The sequence below is a fragment of the Dromiciops gliroides genome, chromosome 2, assembly GCF_019393635.1.
Source record: "Dromiciops gliroides isolate mDroGli1 chromosome 2, mDroGli1.pri, whole genome shotgun sequence".
NCBI classification, from domain to species: domain Eukaryota; kingdom Metazoa; phylum Chordata; class Mammalia; order Microbiotheria; family Microbiotheriidae; genus Dromiciops; species Dromiciops gliroides.
Genome location: NC_057862.1, coordinates 225,489,292 through 225,503,089, shown reverse-complemented (window position 1 = coordinate 225,503,089; position 13,798 = coordinate 225,489,292).

Sequence of the window (13,798 nt, the reverse complement as noted above, 5' to 3'; positions counted from 1 at the left end):
AATAGTGATAGTTTTGTTTCCTCCTTGCCTATTCTAATTCCTTTAATTCCTTTCTCTTCTCTGATTGCTAAAGCTAACATTTCTAGAACAATATTAAATAATAGGGGTGATAATGGACATCCCTGTTTCACCCCTGATCTTATTGGGAAGGCCTCTAATTTATCTCCATTGCATATAATACTTGCTGATGGCTTTAGGTAGCTACTGTTTATTATTCTAAGGAAAGCTCCCCCTATTCCTAAACTCTTTAGTGTTTTTATTAGGAATGGGTGCTGTACTTTGTCAAAAGCTTTCTCTGCATCTATTGAGATAATCATATGATTTTGGTTGGTTTTCTTATTGATGTGGTTGATTATGTTAATAGTTTTCCTAATGTTGAACCAGCCCTGCATTCCTGGTATAAATCCCACCTGGTCATAGTGTATTATCCTGGTGATCACTTGCTGTAATCTCCTTGCTAATATCTTATTTAAGATTTTAGCATCAATATTCATTAGGGAAATTGGTCTATAATTTTCTTTCTCTGTTTTTGCTTTGCCTGGTTTTGGTATCACCACCATATTTGTGTCATAAAACGAATTTGGTAGAACTCCTTCTTCACCTATTTTTCCAAATAATTTGTATAATATTGGAATTAATTGTTCGTTAAATGTTTGGTAAAATTCACCCGTAACCCATCTGGCCCTGGGGATTTTTTCTTAGGGAGTTCATTAATGGCTTGTTCAATTTCTTTTTCTAATATGGGTTTATTTAAGGATTATATTTCCTCTTTAGTTAACCTGGGCAGTTTGTATCTTTGTAAATATTCATCCATTTCATTTAGATTGTCAAATTTATTGGCATACAGTTGGGCAAAATATTTCCTAATTATTGATTTAATTTCCACTTCATTGGTGGTAACATAACGCTTTTCATTTTTGATACTGGTAATTTGGTTTTCTTCTTTCTTTTTTTTAATCAAATTAACCAATATTTTATCTATTTTATTGGTTTTTTCTTAAAACCAGCTCTTAGTTTTATTGAATAATTCTATAGTTTTTTTGCTTTCAATTTTATTAATTTCTCCTTTAATTTTCAGGATCTCTAATTTAGTGTCTAATTGGGGATTTCTAATTTGTTCTTTTTCTAGCTTTTTAAGTTGCATGCCCAATTCATTAATCTCCTCTTTCTCTTTCTTATTCATGTAAGCATTTAGAGCTATACATTTTCCCCTAAGCAATGCTTTGGCTGCATCCCATAGATTTTGGTATGTTGTCTCATTATTGTCATTCTCTTGGATAAAGTTATTGATTGTTTCTATGATTTCTTGTTGGCCCATTCATTCTTTAGAATGAAATTATTTAGTTTCCAATTGATTTTCATTCTACTTTTCCCTGGCTCTTTCTTAAATGTAATTTTTATTGCATCATGATCTGAGAAGGATGCATTTACTATTTCTGCCTTTCTACATTTGACTATGATGTTTTTGTGCCCTAATACATGGTCAATTTTTGAAAATGTGCCATGTACTTTTGAGAAAAAGGTATATTCCTTTCTATCCCCATTCAGTTTTCTCCAGACATCTATCATGTCTAACTTTTCTAGTAATCTATTCACCTCTTTCACTTCTTTCTTATTTATTTTTTGGTTAGATTTATCTAATTCTGAGAGGGGGAGATTCAGATCCCCCACTAGTATAACTGTCTAATTCCTCTTGTAACTCATTTAACTTCTCCTCTAAGAACTTGGATGCTATACCACTTGGCGCATACATATTTAATATTGATATTACTTCATTATCTATAGTACCTTTAAGTAACATGTAATTTCCTTCCTTATCTCTTTTAATGAGATCTATTTTTGCCTGCACTTTGTCTGAGATAAGGATTGCTACCCCTGCCTTTTTTACTTTAGCTGAGGCATAATATATTCTGCTCCAGTCTTTTACCTTTACTCTGTGTGTATCTCTCTGCTTCAAATGTGTTTCTTGTAAACAGCATATTGTAGGGTTCTGTTTTTTAATCCACTCTGCAATTCGCTTCTGTTTTATAGCAGAGTTCATCCCATTCACATTCACAGTTATTATTACTGACTGTCTATTCCCCTCCATTCTATTTACCCCCTTTGTACTTTCCCCCCCTTGTTTCACCCTATTCCTCCTCACCGACGTTTTACTTCTTACCCCTGCCTCCCGTGATCTGCCCTCCCTTTTTATCACCCCCTCTCTTTTCTTTACCCTTTTTTCCCTTGCTTTTGTCCTCCCTTCTATCAGTCCCCCCTTTCCCTTCCCCTTTTGTTTCCCTAATGAATGAGTTTAGTTTCTTTATCCCAATGAATGTACATGTTATTCCCTCTTTGAGTCAAATCTAATGAGAATAGGGTTGAAACAATGTTCCCCCCTCCTTTCTTTCCCTCTCTTGTAATAGGTTTTTTTCCACCTCTTCATATGATATAATAAATCCCATTCCACCTCCCCTTTCCTCTCCTCCCCATAGACTCCCTTTTTAACCCCTTAATTCTTTTGTATCATCACATCAAAGACAATTTATATTTATACCCTCTGTTTAAAGTCCTTCTCTCTGCCCAAATACATTTGCAGTTCTTAAGAGTTATGAGTATTATTTTCCTGTGTAGGGATATAAACAGTTTAACCTAATAGGGTAACTTTTTTTTTCCCCTCTGTTTATCTTTGTAAACTTCTCTTGAGTCTTGTATGTTGAGATCAAATTTTCTATTCAGTTCTTGTCTTTTCACCAGGAAAGATTGAAAGTCCCCAATGTCATTAAATGTCCATCTTTTCCCCTGAAAGAAAATGCACATTTTTGCTGGGTAATAGATTCTCGGCTGCAATCCAAGCTCCTTTGCTTTCCGGAATATCATATTGCAAGCCTTGCGGTCCTTTAATGTTGAAGCTGCCAGGTCCTCAGCAATCCTGACTGTGGCTCCATGATATTTAAATTGCTTCTTTCTGGCTGCTTGGAGTATTTTCTCCTTCACCTGATAATTCTGGAATTTGGCTACAATATTCCTTGGAGTTTTCCTTTTGGGGTCTCTTTCAGGAGGTGATCGGTGGATTCTTTCAATGATGATTTTATCATCTGATTCTATGATATCAGGGCAGGTCTCCTTAATAATTTCCTGGAATATGGTGTCTAGATTCTTTTTCTGGTCATGGCGTTCAGGCAGTCCAATGATTCTCAAATTGTCTCTCCTCGATCTGTTTTCCAGATCAGTTGTCTTTCCAATGAGGAATTTCACATTTTCTTCTATTTTTTCATTTTTTTTTATTCTGCTTGATTGATTCCTGGTGTCTCATGGATTCCTTATCTTCCAACTGTCCCACTTTAATTTTTAAGGCATTGTTTTCTTCAGTGAGATTATGCACCTTTTTTTCCATTTGGCTAACTGAATTTTTAAGGTATTGTTTTCTTCAGTGAGATTATGCAGCTTTTTTTCCATTTGGCCAAATTAATTTTTTAAGGCTTTGTTTTCTTCAGCTTCCTTTTCCAAGCTGCTGATTCTTTTTTCATAGTTTTTTTGTTTTGCTTTCATTTCTCTCCCCATTTTTTCTTCTGCCTCTTGCAATTGATTTTTAAAATCCTTTTTGAGCTCTTCCAGGAAGGCTTTTTGTTCTTGCGACCAATTCACCTTCCCTTGTGAGGCTTCAGATGTAGCCAATTTGAGGCTATTGTCCTCATCTGAGTTTGTGTTGGCTTCTTCCCTATTGATACAGAAGCTCTCAATGGAGAGGGCTCTTTTTTGCTTCTTACTCATTATTGCAGTTTATTTATTTATTCTTTAAGTTGAGGTCTGCTCTGGGGGCACCAGGGTCCCTGTTTTGGGCTTCTTGTGCAGGTGTATAGGTGCTGTGTGACCGGGCTTTTACTCTGAGGCCTTTATGGTGTGTGGAGATCCCCCACCCTGCACTTCCTGTCTGATTGCGCTGGGCCAGCCAGGCACCAGACCCCGGCGTCTGATCCCGCTTGACCTGTTCGTGGCCCTCTCGGTCGGTGCAGGTAGGTTTTTCCACTGTCCTTCTTGGCCACCAGATTTTTGAACCAGGTTCCAGGAGCCTCAGTTGTCCGGCTGTGGCCTGCAGCTCCTGCTGACTTGCCCCGACCCCTTCGGTGCTGGGTTGCTGCCCTGCGTTGGGCCTCCCTTTTGCCCGAGTCAGACCGACCTTTTCCTGAAGTCTTCTAAATTATCTCTGGTTGGAGGACTGTGTCTCTCTCTCTCTTTGCAGATTCTGTAGTTTCAGAATCCGTCCAGAGGCTTGATTTAATGTTCGTTTTGAGGGAACAGAAGGAGAGCTCAGGCAGCTTGCTGCTTCCTCTCCGCCATCTTGGCTCCGACCCCCATTCATTCTTTAGAATGAAATTATTTAGTTTCCAATTGATTTTCGATCTACTTTTCCCTGGCTCTTTCTTACATGTAATTTTTATTGCATCATGATCTGAGAAGGATGCATTTACTATTTCTGCCCTTCTACATTTGACTATGATGTTTTTGTCCCCTAATACATGGTCAATTTTTGAAAATGTGCCATGTACTGCTGAGGAAAAGGTATATTCCTTTCTATCCCCATTCAATTTTCTCAAGACATCTATCATGTCTAACTTTTCTAGTAATCTATTCACCTATTTCACTTCTTTCTTATTTATTTTTCAGCTAGATTTATCTAATTTGGAGAGGGGGAGATTCAGAGCTCCCATTAGTATAGTATTACTGTCTAATTCCTCTTGTAACTCATTTAACTTCTCCTCTAAGTATTTGAATACTATACCACTTGGTGTATACATATTTAATATTGATATTACTTCATTATCTATAGTACCTTTTAGCAAGATGTAGTTACTTCCCTATCTTTTTTAATGAGATCTATTTTTGCCTGCACTTTGTCTGAGATAAGGATTGCTAGCCCTGCTTTTTTTACTTTAGCTGAAGCATAATATATTGTGTTACAGCCTTTCACATTTACTCTGTGTGTATCTCTCTGCTTCAAATGTGTTTCTTGTAAACAGCATATTGTGGGATTCTGGTTTTTAATCCACTCTGCAATTTGCTTCCATTTTATAGCAGAGTTCATTCCATTCACATTCACAGTTATTATTACTAACTGTCTATTTCTTTCCATTCTATTTACCCTCTTTGTACTTTTTCCCCCTATTCCTCCTCACTGATGTTTTACTTCTTACGCCTGCCTCCCCCAATCTGCGCTCCCTTTTTAAAACCCCCCTCCCTTTTCTTTACCCTTTTCTCCCTTGCTTTTGTCCTCCCTTCTATCAGTCTCCCCTTCCCCTTCCCCTTTTACTTCCCTAAAGAATGTGCTATGTTTCTTTATTCCAATGAATGTATATAATATTCCCTCTTTGAATCAAATCTAATGAGAGTAGGGTTGAAACAATGTTCACCCCTCCTTTCTTTCCCTCTATTGTAATAGGTTTTTTCTCACCACTTCATATGATGTAATTCACCCCATTCCACCTCCCCTTTTCTCTCCTTCCCATAGACTCCCTTTTTAACCCCTTAATTTTCTTTGTATCATCACATCAAAGAAAATTTATATTTATACCCTCTATGTAAAGTCCTTCTCTCTGCCCAAATACATTTCTTAAGAGTTATGAGTATTATCTTCCTGTGTAGGGATATAAACAGTTTAACCTAATAGGGTAACCTTTTTTCCCCCCTCCGTTTACCTTTTTAAACTTCCCTTGAGTCTTGTATGTTGAGATCAAATTTTCTATTCAGTTCTGGTCTTTTCACCAGGAAAGATTGAAAGGCCCCAATGTCATTAAATGTCCATCTTTTCCCCTGAAAGAAAATGCACATTTTTGCTGGGTAATAGATTCTCGGCTGCAATCCAAGCTCCTTTGCTTTCCGGAATATCATATTGCAAGCCTTGCGGTCCTTTAATGTTGAAGCTGCCAGGTCCTGAGCAATCCTGACTGTGGCTCCATGATATTTAAATTGCTTCTTTCTGGCTGCTTGGAGTATTTTCTCCTTCACCTGATAATTCTGTAATTTGACTACAATTTTCCTTGGAGTTTTCCTTTTGGGGTCTCTTTCAGGAGGTGATTGTGGATTCTTTAAATAATGTTTTTATCCTCTGATTCTATAATATCAGAGAACTTCTCCTTGATAATTTCCTGGAATATGGGGTCTAGATTCTTTTTCTGGTCATGGATTTCAGGCAGTCCAGTGATTCTCAGATTGTCTCTCCTGGATCTATTTTCCAGATCAGTTGTATTTCCAATGAGGTATTTCACATTTTCTTCTATTTTTTCATTTTTTTTAATTCTGCTTGACTGATTCCTGGTGTCTCATGGATTCCTTATCTTCCAACTGTTGAATTTAAATTTTTAAGGCATTGTTATCTTCAGTGAGATTATGCACCTTTTTTCTCCATTTGGCCACATGAATTTTTTAAGGCATTGTTTTCTTCAGTGAAATTATACACCTTTTTTTCCATCTGGCCAGATCAATTTTTTAAGGCATTGTTTTCTGCAGTCAATCTTTGTGCTTCATTTTCCAATCTCCTGATTCTTTTTTCATTGTTTTCTTGTTTTGCTTTCATTTCTCTCCCCATTTTTCTTCTACCTCTCTCAGTTGCTTTTTAAAATCCTTTTTGAGCTCTTCCAAGAAGGCTTTTTGTTCTTAAGACCAATTCACCTTCCTGCATGAGGCTTCACATGTAGGCTATTTGAGAGTATTGTTTTCATCTGAGTATGTGTTTGCTTCTTCCCTGTTGATACAGAAGCTCTCAATGGAGAGGGCTCTTTTTTGCTTCTTACTCATTATTGCAGCTTATTTATTTATTTTTTAAGTTGAGGTCTGCTCTGGGGGCACCAGGGTCCCTGTTTTGGGCTTCTTGTATAGGGGTATAGGAGCTGTGTCACCAGCTTTTTACACACTGAGGCCTTTATGGTGTGTGCAGTTCTCCCACCCTGGCCCTGCACTTACTGTCTGAGTATGCTAGGATCAGTGGGCCTAGTCGCATCTGTCCTGTTCGTGGTCCTACAGCTGGCAACTTGCCCTCTCAGCTGGTGCAGGTAGGTTTTTAGACTGTCCTGCTGGGCCATCAGTATTTTGAGCCAGGTTCCAGGGGCCTCAGAGTTTGGCTGTGGCCCTCAGCTTCCTGTTGACTTGCCCCGACCCCCTCAGCACTGGGCTGCTGCCCTGACCTGTGCTTCCCTTTTGCCCAAGTCAGAACAACGTTTCCTGAAGTCTTCTAAATTATCTCTGTTTGGAAGACTGTGTCTCTCTGTCTCTTTACAGTTTCTGTAGTTTCAGAATCCATCCAGAGACTTGATTTAATATTCTTTTTGAGGGAAGAGAAGGAGAGCTCAGGCAGCTTGCTGATTCCTCTCTGCTGTCTTGGCTCTGCCCCCATATATAAATTTTCCATCCTCTATATTTCTTAGCTAGTACCAGATTGTTTTGTGGACTGCTGCTTTATAGTAAAGCTCCAGGTTTGGTACAGCTAACCCACCATCCTGTGCATATTTTCCATTATTTCCCTTGACATTCTTGACTTTTTGTTTTTTCCAGATGAATTTTGTTATTATTTTTCTACCTCAATAAAATAATGTTTAGGAGTTTGATTGGTATGGCACTGAATAGGTAAATTAATTTAGGTAGAATTGTCATTTTTATTATATTAACTTGAACTATCCATGGGCAATTCATATCTTTCCAATTATTTAGATCTGATTTGATTTGTCTGAAAAGTGTTTGGTAATTGTGTTCATAGAGTTGCTGGGTTTGTCTTGGCAAGTAGACTCCCAAGTATTTTATATTATCTACCATTATTTTAAATGGAATTTCTCTTTCTATCTCTTGCTGCTGGACTTTGTTGGTCATGTATAGAAATGCTGATGATTTACATGGTTTTAAATTATGCACCTTTTTTTTCCATTTGGCCAAAGGAATTTTTTAAGGAATTGTTTTCTTCAGTCAAATTTTGTGCTTCCTTTTCCAAGCTGCCGATTCTTTTTTCATAATTTTCTTGTGTTGCTTTCATTTCTCTCCCCATTTCTCTCAATTGATTTTTTAAATGCTTTTTGAGCTCTTCCAAGAAGGCTTTTTGTTCTTGAGACCAATTCATGTTCGTTCTTGAGGCTTCATATGTAGGCAATTTGGGAGTATTGTCCTCATCTGAGTTTGTGTTTGCCTCTTCCCTTTTGATACTGAAGCTCTCAGTGGTGAGAGCTCTTTTTTGTTTCTTACTCACATTGCAGGTTGTTTTTTTTCTTTTTTTTTAAAGTTGAGGTCTGCTCTTGGGGCACCAGAGTCCCTGTTTCAAACTTCCTGTGCTGGGGTATAGGGGCTGTGTCACTGGCTTTCTACACTGAGCCCTCTATGGCTTGTGGATTTCTCACTGCCCTGGCCTTGCTGGCTATGCACTGAGATTGGTAGGCCTGGTCGCACCTGTCCTACAGATGACCGTCCGGCTGGCAACCTGCCCTCCCAGTTGTTTCAGGTGGGTTTTGCCACTCTCCTGCTGTGGCCACCAGCTTGTTGAGTCAGGATCCAAGGGCCTTAGTTGCTCGGTTGTGACCCACAGCTTTCTGCTGTCTTGCCCCAACTCCCTTGGCGTTGTGCTGTGACCGTGTGCTGCGCCTCCATTTTGCCCCAGTGAGACTGACCTTTCCTGAAGTCTTCTAAATTATTTCTGTTTGGAAGACTGTGTCTCTTTGTCTCTTTGCAGGTTCTGTAGTTTCAGAATCAGTCTAGAGGCTTGATTTAATGTTCTTTTTGAGGGAATAGAAGGAGAGCTCAGGTGATTTGCTGGCTACTCTCCACCATCTTGGCTCTGCCAATTAGACCTATTTTTGCTTTTGCTTTGTCTGAGATAAAAATTGCTACCCCTGCTTTTTTTACTTCATCTGAAGCATAATATATTTTTTTCCAACCTTTTACCTTTATTCTGTGTGTATCTCTCTGCTTCAAATGTGTTTCTTGTAAACAACATATTGTAGGATTCTGGTTTTTAATCCATTCTGCTATTTGCTTCAGTTTTATTGAAGAGTTCATCCCATTCACATTCACAGTTAAGATTATTAAATGTTTCTTTCCCCTCATCTTCTTTTACCCTTTGTTAGTAATCTTTTTACCCTCCTTTCACCCTATTCCCCTGGAACAGGGTTTTGCATCTGACAACTGGATCCCTCAATCTGTCCTCCCTTTTATCAGCTGTCCTTCTTTTTCTTGCCCCTTTTCCCCCTGTTTCTGTCCTCCCTTCTATCAATATCACTCTTTTACCCTTCACCTTTTGTTTCCTTAAAAAGTATGCTGAGGGGCAGTTAGATGGCACAGTGGATAAAGCACTGGCCCTGGATTCAGAAGGACCTGAGTTCAATTCCAGCCTCTGACACTTAACACTTACTAGCTGTGTGACTCTGGGCAAGTCACTTAACTCCCATTGCCCTGCCAAAAAAAAAAAAAGTATGCTAAGTTCCTTTATACAAATGGGAGGGGTATTTTATTCCCTCCCTGAACCAACTCTTATGAGAGTAAAGTTGATACTATGCTCATCCCTCCTTTCTTTCCCTCTATTGTAATGGGTTCTTTTTTTTTGAGTCTTCATATGATGTAATTAACCCCATTTTACCTCCTCCTTCCACTCCTCCCCCTAGTCTTCTTTTATTCTGCCCCTTAAGTTTCTTTATATCATTACATCAAAATCAATTTAATAACAATACCTTAACAGAGATACAGATCCCAGGAGTTAAAAGTATTATCCTCCCCCATAGGGATGCAAGCAGTTTAACATCATTGAAGAACCTTTTCCCCTCCCTTGTTTACTTTTTTATATTTCTCTTGAATCATGTATTTAGAGATCAAATTTTCTGTTCAGTTCTGATCTTTTTCTCAGGAAGCCTTGGAAATCCCCTAATTCATTGAATGTCTATCTTTTCCTCTGAAAGATAATGATCAGTTTTGCTGGGTAGTTGATTATGGGTTATAATCCAAGCTCCTTTGCCTTCCTGAACATCATATTCCAAACCCTGTGATCCTTTAATGTTGAAGCTGCCAGGTCCTGTGCAATCCTGACTTGTAGCTCCATGATATTTAAATGGTTTATTTCTGGCTGCTTGGACTATTTTCTCTTTCAATTGATAATTCTGGAGTTTGGCTACAATATTCCATGAAGTGTTCCTTTTGGGGTCTCTTTTAGGAGGTGATCAGCAGATTCTTTCAATCATGATTCTATCCTCTGATTCTAAAATTTCAGGGCAGTTCTCCTTAATAATTTGCTGGAATATGCTCTGTAAACTCTTTTCTTGATCATGGCTTTCAGTTATTCCAGTAATTCTGAGATTATCTCTCTTGGATCTATTTTCCAGGTCAGTTGTTTTTTCAATGAGGTATTTCACATTTTCTTCTATTTTTTCAGTCTTTTGATTAAGCTCAACAGATTCTTGGTGTCTTGTGGAGTTATTATCTTGTATCTGCCCAATTTTAATTTTTAAGGCCTTATTATCCTCAGTAAACTTTTGCACTTCTTTTTTCCATTTGGCCAATTTTTTTCTCCCTTTTGGCCAATTATTTTCTCCAATTTGGGCATTTTTTCTTCTCATTTGGTCAACTGTATTTTTGTTTTGTTTTGTTTTTTGTTTTTTGTTTTTTGCAGGGCAATGAGGGTTAAATGACTTGCCCAGAGTCACACAGCAAGTTGAGTTTCAAGTGTCTGAGGCTGGATTTAAACTCAGGTCCTCCTGAATCCAAGGCCAGTGCTTTATCCACTGCACCACCTAGCTGCCCCTGCCAACCGTATTTTTAAGGAATTATTTTACTCAATTTTTGTGCTTCTTTTGCCAGTGTAATTCTCATTTCTCTCATTTGTTTTTCCATTTTTTCCTCTACCTCTCTCATTTGGTTTTTAAAAGACTTTTTGAGCTCTTCAATGGCTTTTTTGGTCTTGAGACAAGATCATTTTCTACTTGAGTCTTCACATGTAGGCATTTTGACAAACTCTTCTGACTTGAAGTTTTAGTCTTCCCTTTCACCATAGAAGCTGTCAATGGTAAGGGTCCTTTTTTGTTTCTTGTTCATGTTGTGGCCTATTTTTGAACTTATAAAGTTGAAGTCTGCTCCTGGGGCACAGTGTTCACTGTTGCAAGCTTCTTACTGCTCTCAGCTGCCCCACTCTGAGCTGTTTCAAGTTGCAGCAGTGTCAAGCTGCCCACTTAGCTGACCTGTGCTGAGCTGAGCTGAGCAATGCTGAGCCACCCTTCCCTTTCACCCAGGTAAGACAGACCTTTCCTGAAGTCTTCCAAATTATCTCAAGTAGGAGGATTGTATCTCTCATTTTGTAGGTTCTGTAGTTCCAGAATCTGTTTAGACGCTTGATTTAATGTTGTTTTTGAGGGAAACAGGGAAAGCTCAGGCAATTTCATGGTTTCTCTCCACTATTTTGGCTCAGCCCCTGGAACTCCCATACATTTACTATAAGTAGAATTTCTCTTTCTATCTCTTTCTGCTGAGCTTTGGTAGTCATGTATAGAAATGCTGATGATTTGGGTGGATTTATTTAATATCCTGCAAATTTGCTCAAGTTTTTAGTTGTTTCAAGTAGTTTTTAATTAATTCTCTAGGATTCTCTAATACTATCATATCATCTACAAAGATTGAGTTTTATTTCCCCCTTGACTGTTCTAATTCTTGTAATTAATTTCTCTTCTCTTATTGCTAAAGCTAACATTTCCACTACTATATTAAATAATATAGGTGATAATGGACATCTCTGTTTCACCCCTGATCTTATTAGGAATGCTTCTATTTTTCCCTATTACATATTATGTTTGCTGATGGTTTTCATTAGATACTGCTTATTATTTTAAGTAAAGCTTCATTTATTCCTATGCTCTCTAGAGTTTTTAATAGGAATTAGTGCTGTCTTTTGTGAAAAGCTTTCTCTGCATCTATTGAGATGATCCCATGATTTTGTTAGTTTTCTTATTGATGTGGTTCTGTTATGTTGGTAGTTCTAATGCTGAACCAGCCTTACATTACTGGTATAAATCCCACCTGGTCATAGCGTATTATCTTGTGAATAAATTTATGTAATCTCCCTGCTAATATTTTGTTTAAATTTTTTGCATTTGTATGCATTAGGGAAATTGGTCTACAATTTTCTTTCTCTGTTTTGGCTTTGCCTGATTTAGTTATCAACATCATATTTTCCATAAAAATAATTTGGTAGAACTCCTTCTTCACTTATAATTTATTGAGTATTGGAATTAATTCTTTAAATGTATGGTAGAATTCATTTGTAAACCCATCCGGCACTGGAGATTTTTTCTTGGGGAGTTTATTGATAACTTGTTCAATTTCTTTTGCCAAAATGGGGCTATTCTGGTCTTTTATTTGCTCTTCTGTTAATCTGGACAATTTATATTTTTTGTAAATATTCATGCATTTTATTTAGAGTGTCAAATTTATTGGCATACAGATGGGCAAAATAGCTCCTAATTATTTCTTTAATTTGAGATGAATTGAATTTTAGAAAAGTTAGATGTGGTAGACTGAATAGGAATAGAAAGGAGTATACCTTTTGAAAAGTGGTATATAGAACCTTCACAAAAATTGGCTATGAATTAGGACATAAAATCCTTACAAATGAATGTACACAGGCAGAGATATTAAATACACCCTTTTCAGGTCATAATGCAATAAAAATTACATTCAATAAAGAACTGTGGAAATAGATTAAAATCAACTAGAAACTAGATAATCTAATCATAAAGAATGGGTGAGGGGCAGCTAGGTGGTGCAATGGATAAAATGCCGGACCTAGATTCAGAAGTAGCTGAGTTCAAATCTGGCCTCAGACACATAACACATATTAGCTGTATGACCCTGGACATGTCACTTAACCCTCATTGCCATGAGAAAACAAAGCAAAAAACAAAAACAAACAAACAAACAAAAAGAATGGGTGAGTTAAAGAACAAATAATAAAAACGATAAGTATTTTTTTTAAATGACAGTCTTGCTAGCTATATCTATCTATCAGGATGACTGGGGATGACCCAGATGTTTAAGGCACTTGGGGTGAAGGGACTTGTCCAGGATCATATAGCTAATAAGAGTCTGAACTCAGGTCCTCCCGACTTCAAGGCCAGTGCTTTATCTACTGTGCTACTAAGATGCCTCAGTTAAAGGTCTCTAAATGGCAGGGAGTAGTGGTCCAATTTCCCAGCCACTCAGGACTAGATTCAAACAACTACATTAACATTTCCTCCCAATTCCCACAATTGTACACTTTCTCACTGGATAGAATTTGAAGAAGACCCATGCTTGAATGGAAAGGTGACTGAGCTAGCACCAGAACTGAATTCTGAGATGGAATAAGACTGGTTAATTCAATTCCCACATTTAAACACTTGCTGTCTCAATCCCTTCAATTTTCCCTTTTTTGATTTCTGAGAGAATGATCAACCCACTCTATCATGGGTTACTTATCTATAAACCAAATCTATAAGATTTTTCTTAAATTCATAATCATAATTACATAAATCAAGTTACAGATTAAACTATGTAGAGTACTTACAATGGACACATTTTTAAGAAGGGAAATTTACATCCCAAAAATGTGATAATTAGCCATATCAATAAAAATAACATGATTATATTGATAGCTGCAGGAAAAGCTTTTGACAAAGTGCAATACTCATTGTATTAAAACACTAGAAGCCATAGGAGTAAATGGAGTTTTCCTTAAAATAAGTTGTATCTATCTAAAACTATAAGGAAGCATTATCTGTAATGGGGATAATTTATAAGGCTTCCTAATAAGATGAAGGGTGAATCCTGG